General features: G+C 46.8%; 1 long non-coding RNA gene across 1 annotated transcript; it reads right to left on the reverse strand.

Moving 5' to 3' along the window:
• Positions 1-21181: 21181 nt before the first annotated feature.
• LOC135315656 (uncharacterized) lies at positions 21182-27694 on the reverse strand. The gene is made up of 4 exons (XR_010375142.1): positions 27141-27694; positions 26441-26492; positions 24875-24939; positions 21182-22662 (listed from the first exon to the last, which is right to left on the reverse strand). It is a non-coding gene; the product is annotated as an uncharacterized LOC135315656 (long non-coding RNA).
• Between the last annotated feature and the right edge of the window lie 233 nt (positions 27695-27927).

The following is a 27927-nucleotide window of genomic DNA, read 5'->3' on the forward strand; positions in this document are numbered from 1 at the left end:
TATGTGACAACTTTAGCACGAGCAATCTTTATCTCTGTGCTAGTTAATTGAGAGGGGTCAGATTACTCCAAGGAGCCAATCACTCCGGGGTGGGGGTTGCTGTAATTTAGGACATCAGGCATTTTGACTCCAAGAACAATTCTTTTCAAACTTCGCTTTTCATCTCTGAGATTAACTTTTAAATTTTGGGGGAGGAGGGGAAAATAGATGGGGTGGGGGAACAAACCAGAAGCACCAAAGAGCTTGGCAGTCACCTTGAGTGTGCTAAAGGGTGACCAAAGAGAGGACAAAAATGGCAATTTCCTTTATTTACGAAGCTTGCTCCATTCCCGATTGTGTATGACTTGGCAACAATATACTGATTTTTCAGGAGTTGTTTTTTTTTTTTTACAATTACAAAAGAAAACTAAATTACTGATTGGGAAGGAAAACTTCTTTGTTCTGTTTTGTAAAAGAAACAGGTTTTTGTGTGTTCAGAAGAACTAGAAATGCATTAAAAGAAGAAAAAGAGAAGGAAGAAGATGATGCCGCAGAAATCAATACAGAGAATTAGGTGAAATAGAACATCTTGCATGGTTTTTAGAAAATCACTTTTCATACACTAAATACATTTGCAGGCTCATTTCCTACAAACTTTTTCAAGCTGCAGTTTGAGTCTGAAGCTCTAGGCCTCCCCACAGGCTTTAAGATGCCTGAGAAATCTTTTTTTTTTTTTGGAAAAGCAAAAGATTAGGAAGAACTCGGGCCTTCAGAGACCACCTGAAGCCATCCTAAGAAACGCAGGTATATTTATCGTCCCTACGGCCACGTCAAAGAAGGTATAAAGTTGTTGCCTGAGGGTTGGAAGAGCTGATCGTGCGTCGCCGTGCAGGGCGCTCCCTCCGTACGACGCGGCGGGAGAACTCGCTGCGAGGTGGCACCGCCTCACCCGCTGCGTACCAAACGCCGAGTGCCGGCCCTTTGTGAGAGCGGCTGGATGAGAGCGCGGTTGCCCGACCGCGGTGCGAGGAACGGCGGAACCGAGGCTGAGTAGCTCGAGTCCGAGGCCGCCGCGGCCCTCGGGAGCGGTATCAGCGCCCGCAACAAGCAGGGAGCCGTCCCTCACCCCCACCCGCCCCCGCTATTTGTGCTGGGCAGGCCGCGCGCTCGGAGCTGTTTAAGCGCAGGAGATGACAAAGCGCGGGTGGTCTGCAGTCAGGAGACCTGCTGCTTTCTCTCAGCTACTCGTTACAGTTTGGGATGAGCCAAAATACCCGCTTGCTGCCGCCCCCGTTTCCAGCCAGGGATGGGAGGAGGCAGGATGGTGGCATCAAGTCTTTAGACAAGGTTTTCGCGCTCGCAGAGCCAAAGCCTCGCAGTTCAGTTGGACGACGTTTGAGTATCAGTGTTCAACAGCACCGTGGCCAAACCACCCCGTGCTCCCACCTCGCTTTTGTTCTTTTTATGCTGCACTGGCTGAAAAATAACCCCGTAAAAAAAAAAAAACCTAAAACATGCTAGCTCATCAGCTGGATCATTTCCTCAGACCACAGGCACAGAAAATGCTTGTGGGCCCATCCAGCGAGGAGGGGAGGCGTGTGGGGCGGCCCGCGCCAGCCACAACACCTGCACCACCCGCTTCTCCCCCTTTTATTAGGGTCTCCCCGCTACAGCCCTGGACGGAGCAGGAGCGGGTCTCGCGTATGCGGGAGCATTTCTGCTTTTGAGAAGGCTGTGCAGGGCTGTTGGTTTTTTTGCCAGCAATGTAACTTCACCTCTAGGAAAGGGGAAATTAGCCTGCAATTAAGTCATTATCAGCCACCCTGAAGCTCAATTAATACATTTTGTAACTCTTCCAGAAAAAGGGGGGGGAGGTCTGTTGGCTGCATGGTGTAAAAATAAATGGCGGGAATTTCTCCCTCCAGCTTTGTTTCTCTGTATTTTAAGTTCCATTAATAAGGTGGGGCGTAAAGAGCAGTGAAGTCAGATCGGTTACGGCTTACCTCTGCAGCTACCGGCTAACAGCGATGAGCTCCCGTTGCCTCGCTGCCCGTGATTTCAGGCCCTGCCTGTATGAATGGAGTTGCCTCAGCACAAGGAATTTTGCTGCAATAGCCTGGGGCAGCCGTACACAAACAAACAGCCTCTCGGAAGGAATACTCTGAATGAGCAACCCCGGGTGCAGCTTCCTGGGCTAGGCTGCATTTACCTCAAGTCAGAGTTGCATAGTGTGGGCATAACTTTTTTCCTTCTTAAAATACCCTTCTCCCCAAGGTTCAGCAGCTTTTTCAAATATTTACGTATCTACAGAGAGTTAGTCAGGAGCAGTGACTGAAAAATAAGGCTTCATGTAGGTAAAGACTTAAGGACTCAAAATCTCATGAACCAGGGAGAGGCTTGATCGCGCCCCAGCACAAAGCCCAGGTTTGCTCGTCGCAGGGGGGTGTTGCAGCCTCCCCTGTGATTTCTGCTCTGCGACGAACCTGCAACAGTGAAAAACCCTGAAGGTGCCGATTTACTAGCGCACCAGCACCCAGTGTAGCCAAAGGACTGTAATGCAAGAGGGAAGGACAAAGTCATCCAGAAATTCACCTGTTTAGTCTTGGTAAAACCTAAGCGGTGGGATGGCCAGCTCTTCCTTCAGGCCGCTGCTCCGTAGCCAGAGATCAGCATCTTCTCCCCCACACACCCTCCAAGCCTTCGGGTTGTTCCTCGGGCACAGCTGGGAGCTCGGGGCCATGGGGTGGGTATAAATGGGCTCCAGCAGCAGCAGTGAAATGGGTAACAGCTGAGGCCCTGGCCCCGTCAGGCTGGTGACCCACCAGCTTCGCTTCTGCATCACCCCCTACTTTCAACATTTATTCAAGAAAAACGGATTTTATTTAATCAAACCTTACACGTAATTACGTGTTACCTGTGAGATACGGTGGGACCTCCACCCATGCGTGCGCTAAAAAAGAGGAAAAATAGTTTTAACTGACCAGTGCCTACTTGAGGAGATATTAATGCAAACGTCCACAATTTGGGGGACCTACCGTTACGCGTCCGGCTGATGGCACTTCTGAAAATGAATGACTGCTATTCAGAGCCCTCAATGTTCATATCAAGCAGTTTCTTGGTACAAACTATTCGGTTTTGGGTTACTGACTCCCACGATATTTGATGTTTCATTTAGAGCTGAAGTTCCTAGAGAAACAAATGGTTGTAAGAGAAGCCTTTCTTCTGTGGATCTGTAAAGTAATCTCAACACACGTGATAATAAAGAAAAGCTTGAAAATGTGGGGTCTCTGTGGGGTTCACCCTAAGGTCACAAGCCCCCAGAAAGTAAACAGAACATTTCCAATATATATAGCTGCAGTATTTATATATATTTAAAGAAAATAAAAGTGTATATATATTTCCAGTACATATATATCTCTCCAGTACTAATATATATGCAGTGTGTGTATATATATATGTATAAATCTCAGAGGGCTTTAAGGTAATTTTGGAGATTTTAGGGTAATTGAAGCTAATATCCATTTTTTTCTGTGTTTTTTTTTTTTTTTTTTCTCCGAATACCTGTGAGGCATAATGCCATGTTTATCTCACTCTTATGTGAAATTTATTCATTCAAGCCGAGCACATATTCCGTTTTCCAGATCCTATCAATGATATGTGAATAAAACAGGCAGGGGAAATCAGATTTCAGCCCGCTGGGAACATGAGCTTCAGTCTCTTTCTGGTTTTAGTCTGATGATCAAGGCGGGTAAAAAGATTGCGGAGATACAACTTGGGAGAGGTATAAAAAATAAGGAAAAGAAATCTCAAGGGAGATAGATGGCAGGAAGTGAAGTAATGGGCAAATAAGAAGAAACACGCATTCTAGCGCCGGGGAAGGACGGGGCGTCACCGCGATCGATTGGCTCCAAGTGACAGGTTCTTTGGAGGCAGAAAGATGCCTCGGCAAGGCTGAGTTTAACGAAGTGGGCAGAGCCACGGCGGGCCTCTCGCCATAAAACAGAGTTGCCAAATTGCCTTTGATTCATTGTATTTATGAGTTTAAAAAGCATGTAGAATATTTTTACATGGTGGGTGGTTGTTCCCCCCCCAGGAAAGACTAAACATAAATAATGCAGAAGGCTGAGCTCAGTGGTGTGGAAGCAGCAGCCACCTGAATCCTGATGAAGCTGGGATTAGGGCGTGCGGGATCAGGCCCATCTGGAGTAAACTCTGGGGACAAATCATGGCATCCAGGGAAGAAAACTTATCTAAGTAGCCGGTTATTGCTGTGCTTGCAGAGCTCATCACCTCTGTCTTCTAGACACCGAATCCCTCTGCAGGGCATTTGCTCAGTACTTTGCCTACAGCCTCTGAACACCAAAACTTGATTTTAGGATGGTAGAAATTACTACGTGGGACTAAAGCAGGGGAATGGGAAGGTGCCTGTCTCATTCAAGAGCCGCTTTTGATGCTGGACATCATCTGATGCTCAGGCAGGATGGTGTGAAGGACCACGGAGGATAATCAGCCACCACATTAGGTGTCATCTTGACCTGAAAATCAGAGGATAGATTAGACCCTGAAGCCTGAGGTTAAACGAGCCTTGCAGAAATGCCATTAGCGATAACAGTTAAACGAAGACAGTTCTGTCACCCGGTCTTTGCACGGAACTTTTAAAATCCTTATATTGGTGGCCAAGAGTCCCACAGCGCAGTAAATCACTTCACTGAAAAAGCATTTCCTATGAATTTGCTGTCTTACTTAATAAAATATCTCTTGAATGTCATGTCCCCTTTTTATGTGCCTCTCTTCAAATTTTAAATGATTTTGCTTCCTGCTGGAGCCGGGCTATTGTTTAATCTTTAAAAGCTTCTTGCCTGATTTTCAGAAGTGCTGAGCACCCACAAACGGAGCCAGCGGGCTCTGAAAACATTCAAGATCATCTTAAGATCCAGGCACGGTTTCGAAGCTTAGCCAGTTCAATGGAGCCATCGATTCGAGCCCATTTATGTAACGGATTTCCCAGTTAGCAGACAGTGCAGGATCACACCTTGGGAATATGTGCTTCATAAAGGGATACAGCATCTGCTCTGAGGAAGCACTGAAAGAATTAAACCCCAAAACATGTCCAAACCCCGGTTGCTGCTTCTCCAGCTAACAAGTTACCTTCTGCTGGTCCTAAGCGCTATTTAATCTTCCAAAGAATAATTACTGCTCGCAAACAGGTTAGCAAGACCGGCACAAGATTGGCTGAGAATCCATATGTTACAGTTATTGGGTCTTGCTGCGGTAATGTGGGTGGGCTGAAGGCTGAATTTTTAAATAAAAGATGCACGGGGAGAGAGCAAGAGTGCAGCTGAACCGGCCTGTGGCGCTGAGGCTGTTCTGTATCTGAGCTTCCTCAATGGAAGTCAAATATTTTGCTTATAAAGAATTTTCATAAACATGTCTTCGGATGTGTATGAGAGGTACGTCTTAGGATGTGCATTAGGAGTAAGCTAAACAAGATGGTATAAACACAGGAGCGGCCCTGTAATAGGAGAATAAATGGCCTGCCTCTGCTTCCCGCAGCAGCCCCTGCGGAGGCTGCGCGCCCCGCGGAGCCCCCGGCTGGAGCGGGGAACCCCGCAAGATCGACCGCCCCGACCAGGCGCCCGGCGGTTAAATCTGGGAGACGCCTAAATGTAGAAGCGCGTGGCCGATTGCGGGATCCCATTCTTTAAAACGTCTTTAAATTGTAACCACATCTAACCTACCTTCGGCTAAAATTAAAAAGGGCGGATCTACCCCAAGGGATGACTCGGTGCCAAAAATATCGACGAGTTTCTCAGGCGGCGGAAAGAACAGATCAAAGAGAACAAGGAGATTTTATTGGGTTTACTGTTAAACATTTATCCAAAGTGTCCTGCCAGATTTGGAGGTGTATTTCGGCAATGAAAGGTACAGATAGGCGTGTAAGAGGGCTTTCCAAAGAGTCCGAGCAGGTCAGGTGCCCAATTCCCATTGAAATTCAGAAATACCTTAAAATTAATTTCCCTTTACTTTTATCTTCCAGTCTTGATCCCCATTAAACCCTCACTTAAGCAAACCTCAGCTGGAAAAAATCAGACGTTCAGCATTTAAAATCTGGTTGATGCCTAAATATAGATGCAAATGCCTAATTTGAGACTTCCACTAAACCATTTTAGAACTACTACCGTATCTGCCCTATATAAAGGCACAAATCCACACGGAATAATAATAATTGAATTCAAATGCTTTCATCCAGATAAAAAGTGCAGCAATTGAATTAAAATCTGCAAGGATTTTTGGAGCCAGGGTGGACAGTGTAAGTTATAATCTAGTTTATGGTATGGAGTACTAATTACATGCCCATGGTATTCATCAGACTAAAATGTTTCCTGTGCGATATAAAAAAAGTATGGTAAAGATTAATTTAATTATGCATTTTATAGATTAAAACTATGTTTTGAGTATTTTGTAACTAACAATAACTTTAAGGGCAACGGTAAATATATAGTATCTTGGAACCGTAGGAGATGAAAATAAATAACATCTGGACCAAAATAACGCGCGAGGCCTGGATTACAGTTTTGCTAACATCACTTTTAGAAGTACAATACTTTACTGACAAATAAGGCCAGCAGAAAAGCCAGCTCGATGTAAACTCGGTAATACAGGCCAGAAAAGGACTTTTGACTAGGGAAAGTGGGAAGTGATTTAAGCTAAATTGACAAAAAGCCAACACGTTTCGTGCCGGTGAGGTTCGACGGTGCTGAGCCAGCCCGGTTTCTGGCACTGCTGCGTTAGCGAACCTGCAAGGAGTAAATAACTGTGCATTCCTCAGCTGTCGGCACTACCCATTGAAAGGTAACTGAAATGCGTTAGGGTTTCCACCTCTTTTACCTAACTCTCATCCTCCGACTTGCAGCTCTGCCGCGGTACTTGGCCACGAGGTGCGTGACGGGATTCCCGTGCCCCGGCAGCGGGTTGCAGCATCCCCTCCCCACGGCGGGATCCGCTCCGCGCCCCCGGAGCCGCGCTGCACGGCAAGGCGAACCGCAGCGAAGCCCTAGCAAAGATAAACGTCGCTCTTGCTCTGTCTCTGCCGCGTCTTCAGATGGGAATTAATGTCGCCGCCTCATCGCAAGCAGCTCCTGGGTAACATATGACAAACACATTAGAGGAGGGGCCGTGCTAACAAAACAACAAAAAGTTTGCTTTCTCGACAGAGTAATTAATTTTGATGATTATTTTTTGAAACGGCGGCTCCGCTCTGTTCTCTGCCTGGGGATAGGTGTTAAATTATTCCTGTGAGAAAGGCGGCTCAGGCTAACAGCAGCGGCAGCTGTGGAAACCATTCGGCTCTAATAGCTCTGCTGCGGCGGCCCCGCGAAAGCCCCACCACGCAACGAGCCGAGGCGATTCCCACGTGCTAGTAAACAAAGAGTATCTATGTGAGGGTAGGCTATGTGAAGTCTCTTCTCTCCAACGTCTTATTTTTTCTTTTTTTCACCCATTCCCCTGTTTATTTTGTGGCCTCAGCCTGATTAAGGTCCCCTTTTTGTGTTTCTGCTTGCTCTCGTAGGCTGCATCGCTAACAACTTGGTGCTATTTAGTTTTATTTGCTCTTAAAACGAACAAGGCATTCTTAGGATGTGTTATGTGATACTACTGTTTTGTTACTTCCCCCGGATAATAAACAGTCTGGAAATTAATGATTTATAAAGGGTTAGTGTTTGTGTGACAGAAACTAGGACAAGTGGCTTGACTCGGATCCCGCTTGTGCTGGTAACTCAAAATATTTTAGATGATTCACCTCCGAATGGCATTTATGCAGGAGCCTGCCCTACGTACTTCTTTTAACACGTATAAGTCAAATGAACATTTAGTGCTAATGTAACGGCCCCTGACGAAGGAACCTAGCAGAAGTCGTAGCTGTATTTTCTTTGCAATGAAATACATACACAGCTGAGTTATATTAGAGAGGGACAATTCTGCATGGTAAACTCCAACCGGGCCTTGTTTGTTGTACAAATAAGCTTCAGCCCTCCAGGAGTTCGGCGGACGGAGGATCAGCCCCTTGCACAATGCTGCTGGGAAGCGATTCTCCCACGGGGCCAGGCATCAGCTGCACGTCGCAGGCTATGACTAACCTTAGCTGCGGATTCATGTTACGGCGAGTTTTGAGGCCACTGTGGTTTCCAACAACCCAGGACTCCCTCCACGTTGCTGCTTCCATGCACCACAGTCCTTCCCGCGCTGGCCCAGCCAGTTATGAAATCCGTCTGCCATCCCGTTCAGGGAACTGATCCAGCTTAAAAACACACACACAAACCATAGGATGGAGACCCAGCTCGGGATGGGAACTGGGAGAAGCGTAGTGGGGCAAGAACACCCCAAGCCTGTCACCAAGCCCTGTCTTCCATGGAGCCGTGGACACCGGAGCCGCAGCTCGCTCCACACGTTTTAGACCTTTTGAGTAGTTATCAGGTTATGGCAAATACAGAGAGGAATATCCTGCCCGGCACATACGGCTTGATCCTGCAATAAAAGTTCACTATTTATTAACTTGAGACATCATTTACACTGAAAAGATGAATGTATTGGTGCCTGCACGCATCCTCAAGCGCAATTGCCTTGGACTGGATTTAGCTCTCACCGACCCGTACAAGCTCTCTCTCACCCATATACCCTACTTAATGGAAATGTACTTAAACAGACCCTTAATAAATAAAACTGAGTAATACTAGGTGATGCGACACAAAATTTTGAGATCACTGCTTAAAAACGGCGCTGGGAACGGCTGTTGCTCCAGCTGAATTTTGGAACAGCTCCACAGACTGAGAAAGAAGCCCGGTTTTAAGCTGTGCACCTGCACAAATGCCATTAAAAGCCCAAAGAGAAATACCAGCAAACAGTTCTCATGTGAACTCATGATACAAGTGTAACGCCCAGGCAGAGCACGTGGGATATATAACACCCTCAGACAATGGGCTTTTGTTAACGAGCTCAGGAGAGGCTCCAATATAATTTACCATACAATGGTGCAGCGTGCGGGATGTGCAAATCCGTAAAGACCACCCCTCCAAGTGTTTTGTGGTTTTGAAACAGCACAGCGAGATCACATAACCTAAACTGCAGCTGTAGGGACAGAAGGGTCCCGTCAGCCGCCCCCGGCCCTCTCGCTGAGACTCTGGGTCAACGTCTTTAAAATACATCCAGTGTCGTGGATCAGTGGCTGTGGGAAAGAATAACACGGTGGTGTTACGGGGGATTTGCTCACATGTGCCTGGAAGCGCTGCGTGAGGCTCGACGCCTTTCCTGGACTGAGAATTGCCCGTGGACAGGGTTCCCTCGACGCGCTGCTGTTTTCTGCGGAAGACCTGCCTTAGGAAGGGACCCCTTACCAGGCTCAGAGGTTCTGGTAGTGAAGCGCATCGGCAGCTTGTGGATGGAAGGGTTGAAAGGTGCTATGAAAACTGTAAATCGTTACTGTATTTTTTCTAAAAGATTAATGTCAGATCCTCAAGAAAAGGGCATGTCTACAAGCTGCTAATTTATTACCAGTAAAGCTTGGTTTAATAAACTTGTGGTAAATATTTTCTGCTTTTAAGACCCTTTAAGGCTTCAAAGGCTCCCATTTGCTTTAGGGTCCCTAGGGATGCTGGTGCCAATGAGACATGTTTCATTAATTATGTTGCACAAATAAGCCAAATATTGCACAAATGTGTGTAGCAACACCGCGAGGAATGCAGCAAGGACTCTTCCTCACTTCACATGGAGCAGAGCCGCCCAGCTGGGTGCTCCTCTGAAGGATGGTCAGGGCCTGAAGCACACACTTGGGTCCTGCCCACACCCCAAAATCGTATCATTACTGTTTAGGTCACCGCAAAATTGCCAACAGTTTTCCCTCTGGAACTCACAAACATCAGGCTGTCTTTCCCAGTGCATGGCCCTGTAAAAATCAGAATAGATGGAAAAAGCACACCATAGGGACATCGCAGATCCCTCACGTCTTGTCGGGTTGGAAACGACGCAAATAACGTGAGATACCGGAGGATGATGAAGTCAGAGGTTGTGTTTCCATAAGTCTGCTTTGCCTGGACGAGGTTGGAAGTGGGGCACCTTGCTGCGAGGAGCCTGGGGAGGAGGGGTTCCTGGGTCGGGTCCAGAGCCAGGGTCCTTTGGTGCTGGAAAACGAAACTATCGGCGCTGTGAGCAGGTATGCTGCAGTAAAACTGAATATACCGGGGGAAGGGAATAACCAGAGAGATTTCACAGCCATTAGTAAAAGGTCACTGAAGCCACACGATGACTGCACCTTTCAGAAGGAGGACTGTTGGAAGAGCTACAGGCAAAGATGATTTTCCCAGAGGGGCGTGCAGGGATAGAAACCCTCGTTTTGATTCCCACCTTACCTTTTTGCTTCCGTAACTCACAGAGACCAGCAAAAAGCTGCATCTTGTCTGGGCCGGTGAAAGCCCCCTGTTAAACAGGCAGTTGATAAACTGAAGGGCTGGAGATAAACTCTTGACCAGTCCTTCTCTAAACCAACCGTACTCACAGTCTGTGTTTTCCTGGGAGCTGAGAAGGAAAAGTAGCCAAAGCTCGGTGCTAACTGGGAAAGGGAAAGATGCTGTTTGACTGGCTGGGCACGAGAGCAATTACAAAAGCACCCTGAAGTACTTAGAGCTGAGGGAGACCTTAAGAGCATACGTTGACAGTGTGCCACATGTCAGGGCGCGTGCTGCTTTATATTGCTTGGCGCAGCTCTGTGAAGGAGCTGTACTTGGCTTGTATATGAATTTTAAATGAATTGTTAACACATTTTATGAATCTGGTAAAGGGGTGCTGATGTGGGAGAGCGCACATGTCTGTTCTGCGAGATGGAGTAAATAAATCACGACTTTCACGAGATAAAACTTTATTGAGTAGCAATAAACGACAGAAATACTTCTAACGGCATTTAAAGCCGTGTAAAAGCAAGCACGAAGGGCTGACTGCCCCCGAGTACGTGTGCTCGGAACAGCTTGCCTTGCACCGATGGGAGAGAAGGTGCTTTGCCGGAGGAGCACCGGCTGTCACACTCTGGCTGTCCTGCTACAACTCCCTGGGTGGCTGGTCCGTAACGCCTTGCAGCACCTACATTTGTTGCTCACAGCATCTACAACATTTTGGTGCCTTTCCCTAGACACAGTCCTTCTCTCACTCCGCCTTTCCTCACCGTAAATTCCTCTGCTCTTTTGTGCTGGGGACACTTTTGGACGGGAGGACACTGGTCCACACTCGAGGCCATGGGGATCGGTAAGCCAAAATTAGCCTGAAAAGCAGGCAAACCAAATTCCCATCAGTTTCTCAAAGTTCTTCATAAGAACACCTTGGCTCTTGCTGTGCATTTTGGGCATTCGTGGTGGGTGGGTGGGTAAGAGCTGCCTGGGAGGTCCTCTGCGCTCGGGGACGGCCGTCGGAGCATCGTGGGTAACACGTGCAGGAACGGCACCACGGCTTTTGCCCCATGTGCTGGCGAGTGACGGTGTAACGCGTGAAGCATTACAGATCCAGGGGAGGAGTCGGCCTGAGCCGGTATCGCAGAGCTCTGGCAGCTCCGTCACTTGAGTGGAGCGGACCCGTGTACGGCCGCAGGGAAACAAGGCGCTCTTTCTGGAATCATTTACTTGGCTTCCGCCAGCTCATTTAACGCCAAACCTTCCCAGGCAGCAACAGATTCTCTCTTTTGATAGAAAGTAACCAAATAATTTATGTGGACTCTCAAAACGGCAAAACTATAGTTCTGCATTATTGACATCAATGTTATAGATTTACTTTACAATTTTATTCACGACAACCTCAGTCTAAACGATCAGTTCCTGAATTGCTTGCAAGATTGCTGAATTCTGTTTACATCTCAGGTGTTCTTTTAAGCGTCTCTCAGTTCACAAGGCATCGATTTATGCTGCTAGAAGCCCCTTTGCCTGTCTTACCCTGCCCTATCATGGTGGCTTTTAGTATTTGCTTTTGTCTAAGACTGTCACTACTTACTTTTTAAATAAGCCAGCTATTTTAAAAGGCACTTTCTTGTTCTCTGCTTGTATTTGTTTCTCTGTCATTTAGAGAAGGAAGACTAGAGGACTGTGGAGGCGGTATTCTGGGGAACATAGTACCTACCTGAATGTCTTTTCCTTCTTCACTGGGTTGAGCCTCTGAGTTTATCTGGGTCTCCAAGAACCTGCTTGTCTCTTTGGAAAGCGCATCAGCTGAAGCTCCAGCCTTCAACAGGCTCCTCATCTGAGCGTGTCCCAGAGATTCCTGCTTTCCAGGAACACAAAGCCTGTTGGATCAGACACGAGACACCGTCCTGGCTGGTATCCAGTCCTACCTTTGCTCATGTTGGCTTCGCTGCTCTTCCTCTGCACTTCTCAGGGACCACGTCTCCCTGCAAATTGGGCTTTTCGTGAGCTACGGCCGTCCAGGAAGGTCAGTTGTGCCCTGGGCAGAAGCTGCAGGTCCAGATGCAGCCTGAGACGGAGCCGCTCCGGTCCTCCTGCAGAGCTGCAAGAAGAATTACAAAGCAGAGAGCCAATGCGATACTTGGAGGTTTTGGGGAGCCAGGACTGATTTCCACACGCCATGAAGGTGGGCAGGGGGAGTAAAAATTTGTACCGGAGTATTTTCTGTCATTTCCCTGGAGCACAGTTTGTACCAGGGGATAATGACGAGTCCACACCGCAGCTCTGTGGGTGGAACAGTCCTGATACAGACCTAGTGCTGTTTGGAGAAGAATTTCATTTGACCATCAGGGATATCGGCTTTTACTGGTGATGCCAAGTGTGGATATATGCAGACATACCTCCACTTCAGGCGTATTTCACCAGTCACGCCTGGTAAACCTGCCTTTTTAAAGAGCTTAACTTGAAATACGACTACAGCGGTGGTATTCATGTTAAGATATTACAATGAGACAGCACAAATCTTCGTAACTGGGGGATTACTCTGCAGAAGGATAGCTTTCCCCCAATACTGAGTCAAAGATACTTACCTAAACTTACCCAAACAACTTTTACTTCAAAATCTTACATAAACACATGTTTATAAAGTGAGAATTATCACCCTGCTTTACCCCAGCACTGTCAGATTTATCAGAAAAGAGTTCACTAAATTTGTGGGCGCAACAGTGACCCGAAGAAGTCAGTGGCAACATTTCCGCGGTACGGAACGGGGCCGGGACTGCAGTCTGTAACTTGTGAAATTAGGATTCTCAGGCTTTAAGTCTCTGGTTTGATTTTGCTCCACAGTTATGATCTGGTTTATTATTTCTTTGCCCTCCGTGGATATTGAGATGATCAGAATTCATCAAAACTAGGGAATGAAAATACGAAGTTGCCTGATACAAAGACACAGGCAACATCACTTTATGCTCCCAGGGAAAGTTGGCACTTGGCACAGACTCAGATTTAATGGAACTGTTGCCTTGGCCCCGCTCAGCGCTCAAAGACAAGAGGAATTTCCATCATCCCGAAAGTCTCTTGGTTCCCGGAAAAAATCCCCTCAAACCTCAGAAATACCCACGGAAGGGGACAGACGCATCTTTCTTCTCAGTAAAAAAAATAAAAGTTTTGTAGAGTAACAAAGTTCAGTAAAAGAAAAAAAAAAAACCTCACTTGCCTGATTGATCCCTTTTGGCTGAATGTGAAGTGCAATGAAACCTCCTGCAAGGGGACAGCCTGACTTCCTCTGGTGCACCCACTGCAGACGGCAGCCCAATAAATCTGCTCTTCGGTGTATCCACAATACCATCAGCTGATGGAGGCGCAGCTGAACGCTGTGTGTGCTTAGCGGTGATACAACAGAGACCCGAGATAAGTAACTTTATATATACAGGACAGTAATCCCCCCTCCAGCCGGACGTTTTTAAAACATCTTGATATAGAATTAAAAGAGAGAGATGCGAAAAGAGGTGAAATTATTCAGGATATACAATGGAGGAATTTTATTACCAAGCTGACTGCGTTATAAATCAAGTGCTCTGTAAATGCAATAAAACAATTGTTTAGTCTGCATGATTCATACCACAAACCTCAGTATTCTGTGTTTTGATCTTATTGCAGCAATAAACTGTCTAGACAGCAATTAACAAACCGTTTTTTCTTCAGATGTTTGGAGTGCTTTTGCTGCCTGATCAGCACTCCGAAATACAGGGCTTTTTCTCTATTCGTATTAATTATCAGGTTGATCAGGCAGCATGGTTAGCCATTCGCTGTAATTGTACAACATTCCTCTTTAAGTGAACCGCTATAGGAAAAGGACCGATAATATTGTTTTTCATTAGTACTAAGGAGCTAAGATAAAGATTTATTTTACCATGGTGCTCTAGAACGAGCTTTAAAGCATAATTTATACTGAGCAGTAGCATGCCATTTTAGGCCCTGATTCAACAAACTGCTTATGCCTGCGCCCAAGTTTAGGCGTATAAGTAATCCCAAGAGAACGTGTAGATTTAGATTTTGGTGCATGACTCCGTACTTTGCTGAATTACAGCCAAATAATTGATCCCTCATATATAGCCATCCCTTATCTTTTTACACAATAAGGGGCACAGACCTGTTGCATTTTGGTCTTAAGCTCACCGGCGGGAGGCGAGATGGAAAGGGTCCCAAAACCTCGCACAGCTTCTGGGGGGGGGGGAAGGTACTTGAGAAGAGCCTGCAGAAAGAGATCGAGGTAGTTTCTTCAGGTAGTCATTTAACACGTGGGATACAACAGAGCCTTTAAAAACCTATAATATAATTACGCAGAGTTTTACAGAAGAGCGAACAGAACCGTATTTCGCGCGGTGCCCGCGCAGACGAACCCTTCCTTTTCAGGGACAGTTTAAGGCGCGGGAGGCATCCGCCCCGCAGCTGAGGCAGGGGCGTCGTGGGCTGCTTGGTCGGCACAAGCACCGAGGCTGTAACCGTACGTGCGTGCTTATGCTCAGAAAGCAGCAAGTGACTCACCACACATCCTTTCCCTTACGCAGCTTCGTGCTTCGGGGGCTTGAGGCAACTCTCTAAAATTTACAGGAGATGAGAACAAACAATCCCCAGGTTGTTGCCTGATGTAAAACAGCAAAGCAGCGTTTTGCTGGCTTTTGGGGTATCCCTGGCTGTGCTGGGAGGTGCCTCGGCCCCTGCTGGACAGCTCCCGGGGCCGGGATGGCCAGGATGGATGGGACGGATGGGGTTGGGATGGACCGGACAACTGGGATGGCTGGGGTCGGGATGGACGGGAGGGCTGGGATGGCCGGGGTCGGGATGGACGGGATGGATGGGGTCAGGATAGACGGGGTTGGGATGGACGGGAGGGTGTGGGGTGGCCAGGGTGGCCAGGACGGCTGGGATGGACGGGATGACCAGGGTTGGGATGGACGGGATGGCTGGGGTTGGGACGGCCAGGACTGGGCTCCAGCACGGCTCCCACACACACCTACACAAAGAGAACCAGCGTGGGCAGCACTGCTGGGGCGAGCTCTCACCTGCAGGGACCCGAGGTGCAGACAGACATCCAGCAGCAGCTGTAAGAAAGGTGTAGAAATTCAGCCTGGGTGCTCCACTTTCTTTCATTTGTGGAAATAAATCCATGGGATTTGGCTGTAATTCAAAGTCATGAATAAATAGGTGATGCCTCTAAAGCAAAATGAAGAAATTCAGTTTGAAGCTGCTTTTCCAGAAGTTATTTGAATAATAATCTTTCTTTAAAGGAAAAAAAAAGGTGGGGTGTTTTGTTTGATCTCATTCCCTATTGTGCTGGTGGAAGGTTGAGTAAGGAGAAAACCCCAAAAAATGTACAGAAAAGAGAGAGGAAAAAACTACAATCAAATCTGATTTGATTTATCCCTGAAAGTGGAAAAATAACTAGTTAGTTGAAACGGAATGTTTCAGCTAAATTCACGTTTATTCCGCAGTTTTCACTCACAGTCTTCCTAACAGCTCTGGCGTACTGTACGTGCAGAGGTGAAATATTTTATCTCAATATAAGAGACTGTGGATCCGCATTTGATAACCAGCGCACAAAAGACGCTCGCCAACCTGACCGGCAGCGCAACGCAAGTGGCACTTTTCAGCGATAAAGGTTGCCCGGAAAGATGTGAGCAAGATGATGGAGCTTGGGAGGTTATTTCTGGAGCAGTACGCGCTTTACATGAAGTACTGCAAGGCGCTTAATTTGTTAGCGATATCCATACTCCACAGCATCTTAAAATAAATAACTGGTCTCTCTCTCACCCGTGCGCGAAGGTGACCGGTTCTGGCGCGCTTGCAGAGGGGCTGTAGGAGTTTGCTGTTCGGATGCCGAGGGCTCCAGCCGCCTCAGTTACTCATTCAGCTCTCGGTGGCGACCCTAGTGTTGCAGAGATTTCTCCGAGTGCCCGCATTACAGCTTCCTTTGCTTTCCTGGGGATATTTGCAAAACAACAAGCACAGTCCTGTTGGAATTGGGAGCAAGTTTCAGGGTTCATATTTACCCAATTTCTCTCTATAACTTAAGAACGTAAACAAGTAAAAGGCTTGGCTGCCCCTGAAACAAGCCAGGTGTCCTCATTTCATTCTGGAAAAAAACCCCTAGAAACAAAGAACCCAAAATCTTCACCATGTTCTGTTCCATTGAGCAAGGTCACAGTAACGGGGCGGGAAATGGAAGATTCCGCACATAGAAATAGGAGGAGACGCATCTTACAGGTTATTGATTGATTAACTGATGAGTCCAGCACACAGTAATTACAGTGAAAAAGTCTGGATGCCAGGATTTGTCAGTTATATCTGGAGCAGATGTGAGGGGAGACTATTTAAGTGTGACCCTGGGAAGTGTGGGAACCGCAGTAGGAGTCAATAAGCGCCCCATAATCCACTGACAAATACTTGCTATGTTTGTTTGGTTTTTAAATTTCAAAGAGTTTTGCATAAAGAGCTGTACACCATTTATAAAATCCTCCTCTTGGTTCAGCTTCTCTCTCTCTTTTTTTTTTTTAAACAAACTCATTCCTTTGGAAAGCTTGAAAAGGAAGCTTGCTTTCACTCTAATTTGCTTTTCCTCTATTATGTACGAACACTAGGCAGATTGAGCGGGATTGCCCATGAAGTCAGACCTGCAGCTTTGATATATTTTCCCTGAAGAAATATTTTTGTCTTGGCAGGGGGGGAAGAGATGTAGAACCATGCAGACTTTTCAAACAGTTATTAGGAAACACGCACCACCAGTCAAATCAAATTCTGAGCTCGCTAACCTTGGCAGCGTCCCTTTAAATTAACTTTGCAGCCTGGAAACACACAAACAAGACGTTTTAAAGAATTTATCTGAAGCAGCAGCAGCGGCAAAGCTGAGGTGTGCCGCGCTGCTTGCCCGCTGCAAGGTCTGGAGGGTGAAATCCTGGAGGGCTCAGGGCACCCACCGCGTGGGGAGGTGGCCTTCGCGCCCACCCGCGGCGCTGGCCCGGGGCAGGGAGGGTGGAAGAGGCCAGGCTGGGGCGCTGGGATGAAAGCTGGCTTGCTGCAAGACCTCTGCCCGCAGTAGCGGCGTGCGAGGCCCAAGCAGGAGGCTCGTCCCGCTGCGCTGGCGGTGCTGGGGTCCCCGCTGGCCGGCCAGGCTGGCGGGATGCCGCGGCTCCGCCGGCCACGCTTCCCTCGCACAGCGCCAGGGCGTCCGTCTGGCAGCCCCGAAAACCGCTACCGATGTCGGGGAAAGCTGCCTTCGCGCTGGAAAGGATGAGGCGCGCGTACAGGAGGGGCCCGGCCCCTTGGGTGGGGCTGCCTGGGAGGAGCAGGGACACGGGTAACGCCTCGGCACCCCCCAAACACCAGCCCAGTCCTGGAGAAGCAAGGGGAGACTCAGGGGCGCAGCCGGATCGCCACCCGTCCCCTCCTCCTGGAGCGTGTGATTTCGCCTGGGGACTTAACCCACATCAACACGCTCCTGCAACGTACAGCGCGCTTCGTTCTCTGGCTGTCCCCAGGATTTTGGCTCATCTCACTCCCCCACCTCACCAGGCACCCTGTAAAATCCAGGATGGCACATTAGCACTTCCAGAAGATTTTTAAAAGGCAGTTCAATAAATCTTAAATCCATTTTTTCAAGTTTTCACACTGGAAAAGAAAAAATCCCAGCACAATTTTTACCTGATTTGTTTTTAATCTTGGGCACGAAAACATTTTCCCTGCTCACTTGTCGGTTTTTCTTTGGTTTAAAAAAAATAATAATACTGAGCAAAAGGGCTGTGCTGATGAGTCTTAGGAAGGTGGGTGAAGGCAAAAGAAAAAGCCAAAACAAGCCACAACGAGGTGTGATGGGTCGCTTGTGCTGCTGCACAGAAGCTGCTGCCTGTACAGCCAGGCCAGCTCCCTGCACAAACAGCGAAGGAGTGCCGTTGTTAAGCTCAATAGCTGAATTTCACTAAGGTTTTTCTTTTTGTTTTTTTTCCTTTTCCACAGAGGTAAACCCATGTTTTTACAGAAAATGGAAAAGCAGGCTTGGTTAACTATTTTTCAAGACTTTTTTGTAGCAGAACAGCTGCTACAAGAGGAGACGCTGCTGTCACCCTCTGCCAGGCTAGCTGCACCGGCTGCAAGGCTATTTTTTCTCTCATATTATCTTTTGTTAATTAACGGTGGATCTTTCACATAACAAAGAGCACTCCTGGCACCCCTCTCGCTACCTAGAAAAACCTGAGGGGTGGGGGGGGGGGAAGACAAATTAGGACCATGGAAGTTGTTCAAAACAGAAATACAACATCCCACAAGACTCACCTGCTTTATGGCTCTATTCCAAACTCTAAATTCAGATCAATTTTTGCAAAATATTCCTCTCCTTTTCCAAACCAGGCCTGAACTGACTGAAAACTAGAAGCCTTATGGCAAGGGAGTCCCCTCTAGCTCAGAGTTTTATAGCCAAATCAAGGAAAAATAGTTTCACCTGGTTTTGCCTCAGAAAAAGCAGGTGATGTTCATCTATTTCGGGTAACTCTGACTTTGTGAATCAGCTTTCCTTTAAATCTTGGGCATTTAAGTGGTGAAACCCTAATATTCCTCCTCAGAACCTGGTGGCACACTCTAAGGAATGCCCTTTAACGCTCGCCATCAGGCTTTCTGCAGCTCTGCTACAGCCTTAGAGACAGACAGACCGAACCAAAGCAAGCTTAAAATGTCAATATTCCAAATACATTTTGTTGCATTTTCTTCCACTTAACGCTGCCAAACAGTGAATCTCATTAGCCGGGCACAGGAGGGCCTTTATGAATGGAATGTAACGTAACCATACAAAGTAATCTCGTTACCTTGTAACAAGAGGTTAAATACCACTTCCTGCTATGTAGTAGCTGTTAAGTATAGTATTGATGAAAAATATGCTAATAACGCCCTCTGAAAAGAATAGCTTAGTTCTTGTCCGCTAATCTCTGCAAGCTGTTTGGTAGCTGCTTCTGTGGCAGGGCTCTAGCGCAGGCACGGCAGGCGAAACTACGCGGTTGCATCTATCGCCGGGTTTGAAACTACGGGATTGGGTGGGTTTGGTTTTTTTTTTGCACGGGGAAGATTTCCATATATATACATATAAATATATAGGCAGACGAATATCCAGTGTTTTCATCGGGCCCTCAGCACCCTTCCCACCCCCCGCTCTGCCTTCCTCGCTCGGGGTGGCAGGAGCTGCCAGGGGTTGCCGACTGCATCGGCGCTAACAACGCAGGACGGAGGCAGAGCTGGGAGCAGGGGCCTGGGTTTGGAGCCCGTTTTACACTGAAAATCCCCAAAGTGTCAAATAGGACTTTTTATACAGGTTTGTACAGAGACGTGTGGAGCGGGCTTATTCCTTCGCTTGTAAATCGACCGAAACCCGCTCATAAATCATAACTATTCACATCTGGGGGATAATTATGAGTCAAAGCTCACAGTTAAACCTGAAATTTTAACTTAAGAGTAACATAAAAAATGGTAACTGTTTTAAATCGCAGCAGCTGGAGTGGATTTTCGCAGTCCCTGAGCTGATTTGCAGTTGTATTAGTCGATCAGCACCTTCCCTTAGCGGCTATAATGCGGGCGGGGAGACCACGCTAAGCCCCTCTGTTTCTTCTGTGCACGGGCCCATCTTTATCTGGAGAGCAACCTTCCGTTCCCTTCTCTCCCTCTGCATTTCCATAAACAATATGCACAAGTCTCCGAGCCATTCAGTCTGCAAATAAAGGCGGAGGGCTAAGTAAATTTGCTTCCCACCAATTATTTTTGTGAGGTCACTGAGTTAAGCATTAAAGAATACTGCTGGGGACGCGCGCTCGGGAGCGGTACGGTTTGTGCCAGGAACCGGACAAAAGCGCTCGGTGCACGGCAGAGCGCGGCATTTATTGGCAAGCTTTGTTCCCCGAGTTAGCAGAAGAATAATCCTTTTCTTTTAACAGCTACGAATTACTCACTTTACCGCATAACCCAGCTGCACTGTAGGTCGCTTGGGTAAGTCACAGCATAGAAAAGAAAGTGAAAGATGGGTGATTTCAGAAAAAAAAACCCCCATTGGCTGCTCAGCTCAGCATTAAGCTGTTTTGCTTCCACGCGCAGCGTGAGGGTGAGCGGTCGTCGGGCGATTGTGTTGTGTTTTTATGCAAATACAATTACAGAGGGATGGAACTTTTTTTTTTTAAAACAATCAGGAGCCAGGCGAGGAGCCGGGAAGCCAGCCGTCGCGGGTTTGCCTCGCGTCGCCGCCACGCTGCTCGCAGCCAGCGCGAGGCCGGCCCCGCGCCGCTCCGTTCGCTGTGTGCGGCTGGTGAGCGGTAAGTAACTGTGACAAAACGCTCTGCACATGGGTAATTGCTGATGATTACATTTCAGACAAAGGACTGGGCTCGAACAAAGCAGCAAGGCAATATTTCCCCGATGGAAGACAAAATTATACGGCGGTTATATTGCTATTAACGGAAGAAGGAGCAAGTCTCAAAGTGTCTCTACTCATCTCAGGAGGCGAGGTCAGAATCGGACCCTGATGTTCCAGGGGAGTTCAAAAATCAAACTCAAACAGAAAAATATGATAGCGCCTGAAAAAAATTAGAGACCAGGCACAGGCTAGAATCAATGGAAATTTGATCTGGAAAAAAATCACGGCAGGATCTGAGACTTTATCGTGCTTCCTAGGAGAGGGAGGACTAAAAAGCGGTACCTGCACCAGCACCTTGAATAAGACCAAGTTGGTTTATTTTGGGACGCTTTATTCTGTTACAGTAGAACATAAGTGACTGTTACACGTACCCATAGAAGGAAGGCAATCAAATGACAAGTTTGATTATTCAGTAAAAAACACCTTTTAAATTATGCATCTAAATCCAAATAAAGCACACGGCGCGCCCTTTGAAACCAGATGAAAAGCTGAATCCTCACTGCCTGGGTCTTAATTTGGTGGTACCCGAAAGCAGAGGTTACTCCCTCCAACCCCCTTGGAGGTTTCCCCCACCCTCAAAGGACCGAAGGAAGGGAAGGCACGAGGCCCCCTGTGCTGTGCCGGGGCGCGACGACGCGCCCCGCGGGGCTCCCGCTCGCCGAGGCTGTTCCCATCAGGGTCCCTATGTAATTGTCCCAGTGAGTGCAGGGCCACCCTCCAAAATCAGGGAACGAGCACCTCCTGGTCAGCTTAGGGGGCTTGGGGGTGGCCACAAACCCTCTTCAGTAGCAGCTTTGGGGTTCTTCTGCTCTCTTTATAACTGGCGCCCACTCAGCATCTTTGGGGTGACAGGCAGGTATCCTGGCACGATGGATCGTGGCACAGAGCTTCTTATCAGAAGCACAACAGCATTTGGAGCCATTTGTGGGCCTTTTTTTTGGCCAGTCACTATATCAAGCTTCCCCAGGTGCTTTAATTAACCATTTAATTTACTTTTCCCCCTCCCCTTAAATATCGTGCCTCCATTCCAGGTGGTGGGTGACTGTGTGGGATGTTCGCTGTACACCTGATTTGTGCTGAGATTATTCAGCAAGTCATGCGACGGAAATGTCAAATGAAGAATCCTGTTCGGTTTTATGAAAAGAGGGTATCTCCCCCAAAAAGCTGACTTCTTAAAGAGAGTTTTAAATCTGTCACTATTTTAATGCCTTCCTTGTTTTCAGTAGAAGTGACTATAGCTCTCTCAAAATAGGAAAAAAATGGCACTAGTGTGAGGCCTCATTGGGTCACCTCTTTGTTCAGCCAGTGAGAGACTCACTTAATTACTGCCAGACAGACAAACCTATCCCTCACCCATTTACAGTATTTAAGTTACTAAGGGCTGAAGCTGATCAATACACATGAGCCTGGCAAAAATGTCATTTTGTCATTTACAGTAAGAGACAATACAATGAACGCAGTATTTGCTCTTTTCTTGAGCCGTCTGGGTGTCAACGATAACATCCAAGGTCTTTGCCTTTGTCACAAATATTTGATTGTCTCTTCAGCACCCTCAGTCACTAACAAACACCTCCGACATTTGCTGGCTGCTGCCCATTTCCGAAGCGAAAACAAAGCCAAGAACCACACATCCCTCTGCTGCAGAAACTTGTGAAACTCCCTGTTTCTTTTTTTTTTCCTCCACTGTGCTGAAAAACCCTCTCGTCCCCTACGTGGGTAAATTTGAGTCCCTTTACGCTTCCCAGATCCGCGTGGACCAGGCTCATGCGACAAAGGGACCCCTGCGCCTCCAGACATGCAGCGTGAGCGCTGCTGGGGGAAAAACAAAAGAGGAGTTTTGTAAACTGATGAGTGTCTGCTTGGAATTTGGTGCTATTTATTCAATCCCGGGAATGAATGGGGATTTTTCCTTGAGTCATCTTCCTCTTCTCTAGTGCTGCAGATTGGAATGAGCGTGCAGCACAGGCATGACATTGCTGCTTTTAAGGGGAACACTGAGAGTGTAAACAGTTCTGAAATGAAAATAGCAAATTCCACAGTTATGACTCCAGTAAAAGTTACTCAGGCATTTAAATAATGGGACTTCCTACTCCCCAGATATCTTCCTTTCTGAAGAATCGTCTCAGGAAGGGATAGCATCAGGGATCATAAATTGTCTTTTGCCTTTTCAACACTTTACAGGCTCCCATGCATCGCCAACAATAGGACTGGGGAATGACTCTTAACAGCTCATTAAGGCTGTTTTTGCCAAATGCAAATAATAAAAAGGCCTCTTAAGAGGCTGTCTCATTTTTATTCAGAAAAGCCTACTACAGAATATAAAAAGATGCCATAAAATGGAAATGCAATAGAAGACCCAGTGCAGTTATCTTTGGTGTCCTTTGAAAGATTTCCAGGCTAACTTCAAATCTCGTGGGCATTTCTGGGTGGGTTGCTGAATGATTCTGCTCTGCAAATAAGATGGTTCATTCAGAAGGGCACTTACAAAAAATCAGATACAGACACTGTGCTGGCAACATACACATTTCTGAAGAGTGGGGGAGCACAAATAAATAGGAATGAGAGTTCAGGGGACTTGCATCACCATTTGTCACCATTTGTTAATATTAATTCCCAATTCACTGCCCCTGCTTTGGTCTGACTGTAGGTCTGACTCTGTAGTGCTTTTGACCTTCCCACAGACAAAGAAAATACACTTTGGCTATGCATGAAACGCAATTTGGCGTCCCCAGACAGGAAACTCTCTCCCCATTTATATGCTAAGTGCTGGACTAGAATTTCCTAGATTAGGGCAAGCAATAGTGGTGCTGGAGTTTCACGGCTGCTGCTCTCGCCAGCCTCCTGCCTCGCTACCCCCCTGCTCCTGCTCACCTCGTACTGCTTGGGGGGCTCACTCCCAGGTGCCCCTCCACCGCCTTCGGCATCGCGGGGTCAGATAAACGCCAGCGTCTGCGCGCCAGTGCTGGTACCCAAGCCGCCTGTCGGAGAGAGATGTGCTGAGGCCTAAGAGTTTTGGCACCGCTATTTCTTTATTTTCCTCCCCAGGAAGGTGCAAGATTCTGGCCTGAACAGCCTACGGTGTCAGCATCTAGTTTTCAGAGGTGTTAAACACCTGGAGCTTTCCTTGATTTTACCACAAAGATATCTGAAGGTTGCATTGGAGACCACGACAGTCTCGTTTCACAGAATCACAGTCCCAGGTGGGGAGGGACCTCAGGGACGATCTAGTCCAGCCTCTCTAGGAAGAGCGCAGTCTAGACAAGACGGCCCAGCACCCTGTCCAGCCGACTCCTGAAAGCGTCCAACCCGTCTCCCTTTATGGCTAAATCCCAGTCCGCGTATGCACCACAGTCGTCAGACAAAGATGTCCACTAATTTCGAGTGAATAAGACAATTACTCCAGCACAGCTTTAGAATAACTCTATGAAAACTAATAGAGTGACAATTTATATCAGCTGATGTACTAGTCTGATCGATTTACCCAAGTGACCAATGTTAATGTGTTTATAAGAGATTTAGACTTACTTCCTTTCCCTCTCAGCTATATCCCTTCTTATAATACTGGCTGGAAAAAAAATGTGTTTTCTGAAAGCTGAACATTTTCTTAAACCTATTTTATTTGAATAGTGGTAGGTTTTTTTTTTCTCTATTATAATATTTGTTATTTATTATGCCATAACACTAGAAATCCCCCAGTGAGAATCAAGCTGTTGTTGTGGGAAATGAGCCCGTTACCAGAATTCCCCAGAAGCTCACTGAGCGTCACCACGGGGAGCCTGCAGTCTGCAGAGTTAGGACTCTTCATAAATTTGATCTACTGTCTTAAATCAAGCTTAAGAATTAACACGAAGATCAGACTGGGTAACTTCTCTTCAGCAAGGCTTGAAAAAGAAATGAAACCAAAGAGAAATCCGCTGGGTAAAGCTGCAGAACTTGGCCCACACATGATCCATTTCTGGGAATCAGTCTTGGGCCAGTGCTGGCCCATATGAACTCCTACACCTCCTTCCTCAGGGCTTACCTCTGTACAGCCCGAGCCAGCAGGGTCACATCTCTGCGCCGAGGTTTGATCTTCCCAAAAAAGAACTGGAAAAAAAGAAAGAAAAAAAAAAGAAGAAGAAAAGAATATCTTCGGTTTGGGGCTTTTCTCTGGTGTAAAACTCGAGGAGGGGTTTCTGGCTTTGTCCCATACAGTTGCTGATCTTAAGCCACACGCAAGCTCATGTTGTGATTTATTGCAGTTTTCACTACCTTGGCCTTTCAGAGTGGAAGGAACGGGCAGACTTGACTTTTTAAAACGCAAACGAACCAGAACCTTGAGGGGCCTTGGAATATTTTCCTAACTTCCTGAGAGCCCATAAAAACGTGTCTCTAACATCATGTTATGATGGGAGACCCCCAAGAAGCAGCAAGATGAGAAATGGCGCCGGGTTCCTAGGCACAGGCATCCAACCCGCTGCCATGCTCTTGAGAAGCTCGCTGCCTGGTGGGTTAACTTCTCCATGTTCCCCACCCTCCCACATTTAAAGATTGCATTGATCTGATAGTGGTTCATTGGCACTATGCCCTCTAAGGAAAAAGACAGTGGGGTTAAATTGTGAATAGCCCTTAGTTTTGAAAAACTGCTGAGCTCCACCATATGGACTGCTATATGGCAAGGAATATGCTTTATTGGCATTGCTTGGAGGTTTACAAGCAATCTTCTTGAAGTTTTAATGGTTGCTTGGGTGATTTATCCCATCTTGAGAGTCAGTGCTGTTAGGAGGCACCCAATTCTTGAGCTCTTGCTTTCCTTTATTATGAAAACCTTTAATCTTTCCTACATGTACCATAAATAACCTCATTATGGCCACACAGAGAAAATGTAACAGTTCCCATGTAAGTTTTGACTTCTTACTTAACACTTTTATGAGCTACTTTAACTTCACAAGGGGGATGCTTAATATACAGCAGTAGAAATTCGGGGCGTGAGGAGTAAGACCAAGAATGAAAGTGTCATATACAATTCTGTGCCTCTGCAGCCATTAAGTCCAGCGCCGTTTTTCAGCCAGGACTGCTGGCGCGGAGACAGGCACTCTCGGCTTCCGTGAAACTCTCAAGGGCATCTCGTGCTGCTTCTTCCAGTGACTGCTCTAGAGCATTTGGTACCCCAATATCTGGCACCTCAACCTAATATTTCTCCCCCAACACACTACTTAAGCCTGTCCCCCACCAAAGTGTTTTCAGGGAAAGAAAGAAGGAATATCTTTGGAGGCTGGGGTGGGAAGCGCTGATAGAGTTAAAGTGAAGACAGAGGGTTCACAGCAGGAGTAGCATTTACTTCAGGTAATCACCTGCAGGTATTTCAGACAAAATCCACAGACACTGAAGGAGATGGACAAGGAGAAAGGAAAACCATGATAACCCTCCTAGCTCAGCTGTATCACCCTTTTGTATCATCATTTAAGGAAAAATGGGGCATAATGTCCTCAAACCCACATAACACTCCAACCCTCCCTGGCTCCGTATCAGATCTGTCTTTGTCCAGATCTGCCTTTGTCCAGATCTGCCAGATGGAACTTTCTGCTCCTTGCCTCACTTTATGTACCTGTAAAATGCAGATGACGACATTTACTCCTCTTTGTGAAGCTTTGTGAGATCTATGGAGAGAAAAAGACTGTATTAATGGTCAGCGCTAATACTGCTATTTTTTCTTTAGCTTTAGCGATTCTGCCTCAAGGGATTTTCTTTAACAAAACCTCGGCCCAGGCAAAAGAGTTAGCCTTTGGGACTATGTGGGATGTAGATCACCACACCCAGGGGTGGAAAGCATGAGACAAATCTCAGATAAGGAGGGAACAATTAGAGAATTCAGACTGATGTTTCATGCAAAAGGACGTTCAAATTAGCATAAAACAGCAGAGCATATAGCTTGAGACAGAGGGATCTGTAATTGAAGCAAAGCTCTAAGTGCATCTCCTGAGCTAATTGCCATCTCAAAGATTGTAAAAAAAGAGAGAGAGAGAAAAAAAAAAAGGACTGGAGGGCAAATTACAACTTTGGAGCAGGGATGGACTAAAGTTAGAGGATGCATGTGAGAGTTATGCAGGGAATTTGCAAAGGGTTGGGCAGTGTTTTATGGAACATTTGCCCTTAAGTTTTAAATATGCCCTTGGTTGTGTAAGGGGGATGGGGAGTGCAGGGCTGGCAGTACCTCTCATTTTGGACAGAGGACATTGGATTTGAAATTAAATAGAAGAAATATATAATGTAGAATAATTATAGATTAAAATAAACCATTTACTTACTGTCACGGTAATCCGTACGCCACGTTGTGAAGACTAAAGCCAAGTCCCCAGGCCCAGGTACAACGTTACACTTCACCTGGGAGATCTTCACTGCTGCCCAGAGCACAGGCGCTGCTCCCAGCCAGAAGCAGGAGCCCAGATCTGACAGACCGGTGGCAACCTGGCAAAAGGCATTCCTGTGGAAGAGGGCAGATAATCACAACTGACTTAATTAGCAGCAGCTCATACCTTTTTGAAATGTATTCGTATCGAATGTCGAAACGGCTCCTTTATCAACCTGCCCAATAAGGTGTTCAGTTAAAACCTAATAATAAACATATATCGCTGAAACTTCCAGAGGTTCAGACTATGAACCCAATCCATCTGCTTTCTGTCCCACTTTGTTATCCTTTCTCACACAGAGATTGTAGCAATTTGGAAAAGGAAGCACCTTTTTTTGCTAGAATTATTTCCAGCACCTCATACAGTTGAAATCTGGGATGTGATGAGAGCGCCTACGTGCTCCTGCAGTGTGGAATAAACACCTCACATTGCACCAGGATTTTAGCCGTATTTTACAATTGCTACCAAGAAAATGCAGATACCAGATTTCCCCCTTTGTAAAGCTCAGTAAGGTCGATGGACGTAAAAGGGACATGTGACGTCTGTAGTAATCTTATTATTTTCTCTTCTTGCTCAGCGATTCTGCTAAAGGAACTGCCATTAATGAAACACAGGCGCTGACAAGATAGCAAGCCTGTGTGCGTTTAGCAAAGCTGGGAAGAGTGTGCTTTGACAGAAGCACGGG

The sequence above is a fragment of the Phalacrocorax carbo genome, chromosome 14 (assembly GCF_963921805.1).
Source record: "Phalacrocorax carbo chromosome 14, bPhaCar2.1, whole genome shotgun sequence".
Lineage (NCBI taxonomy): Eukaryota > Metazoa > Chordata > Aves > Suliformes > Phalacrocoracidae > Phalacrocorax > Phalacrocorax carbo.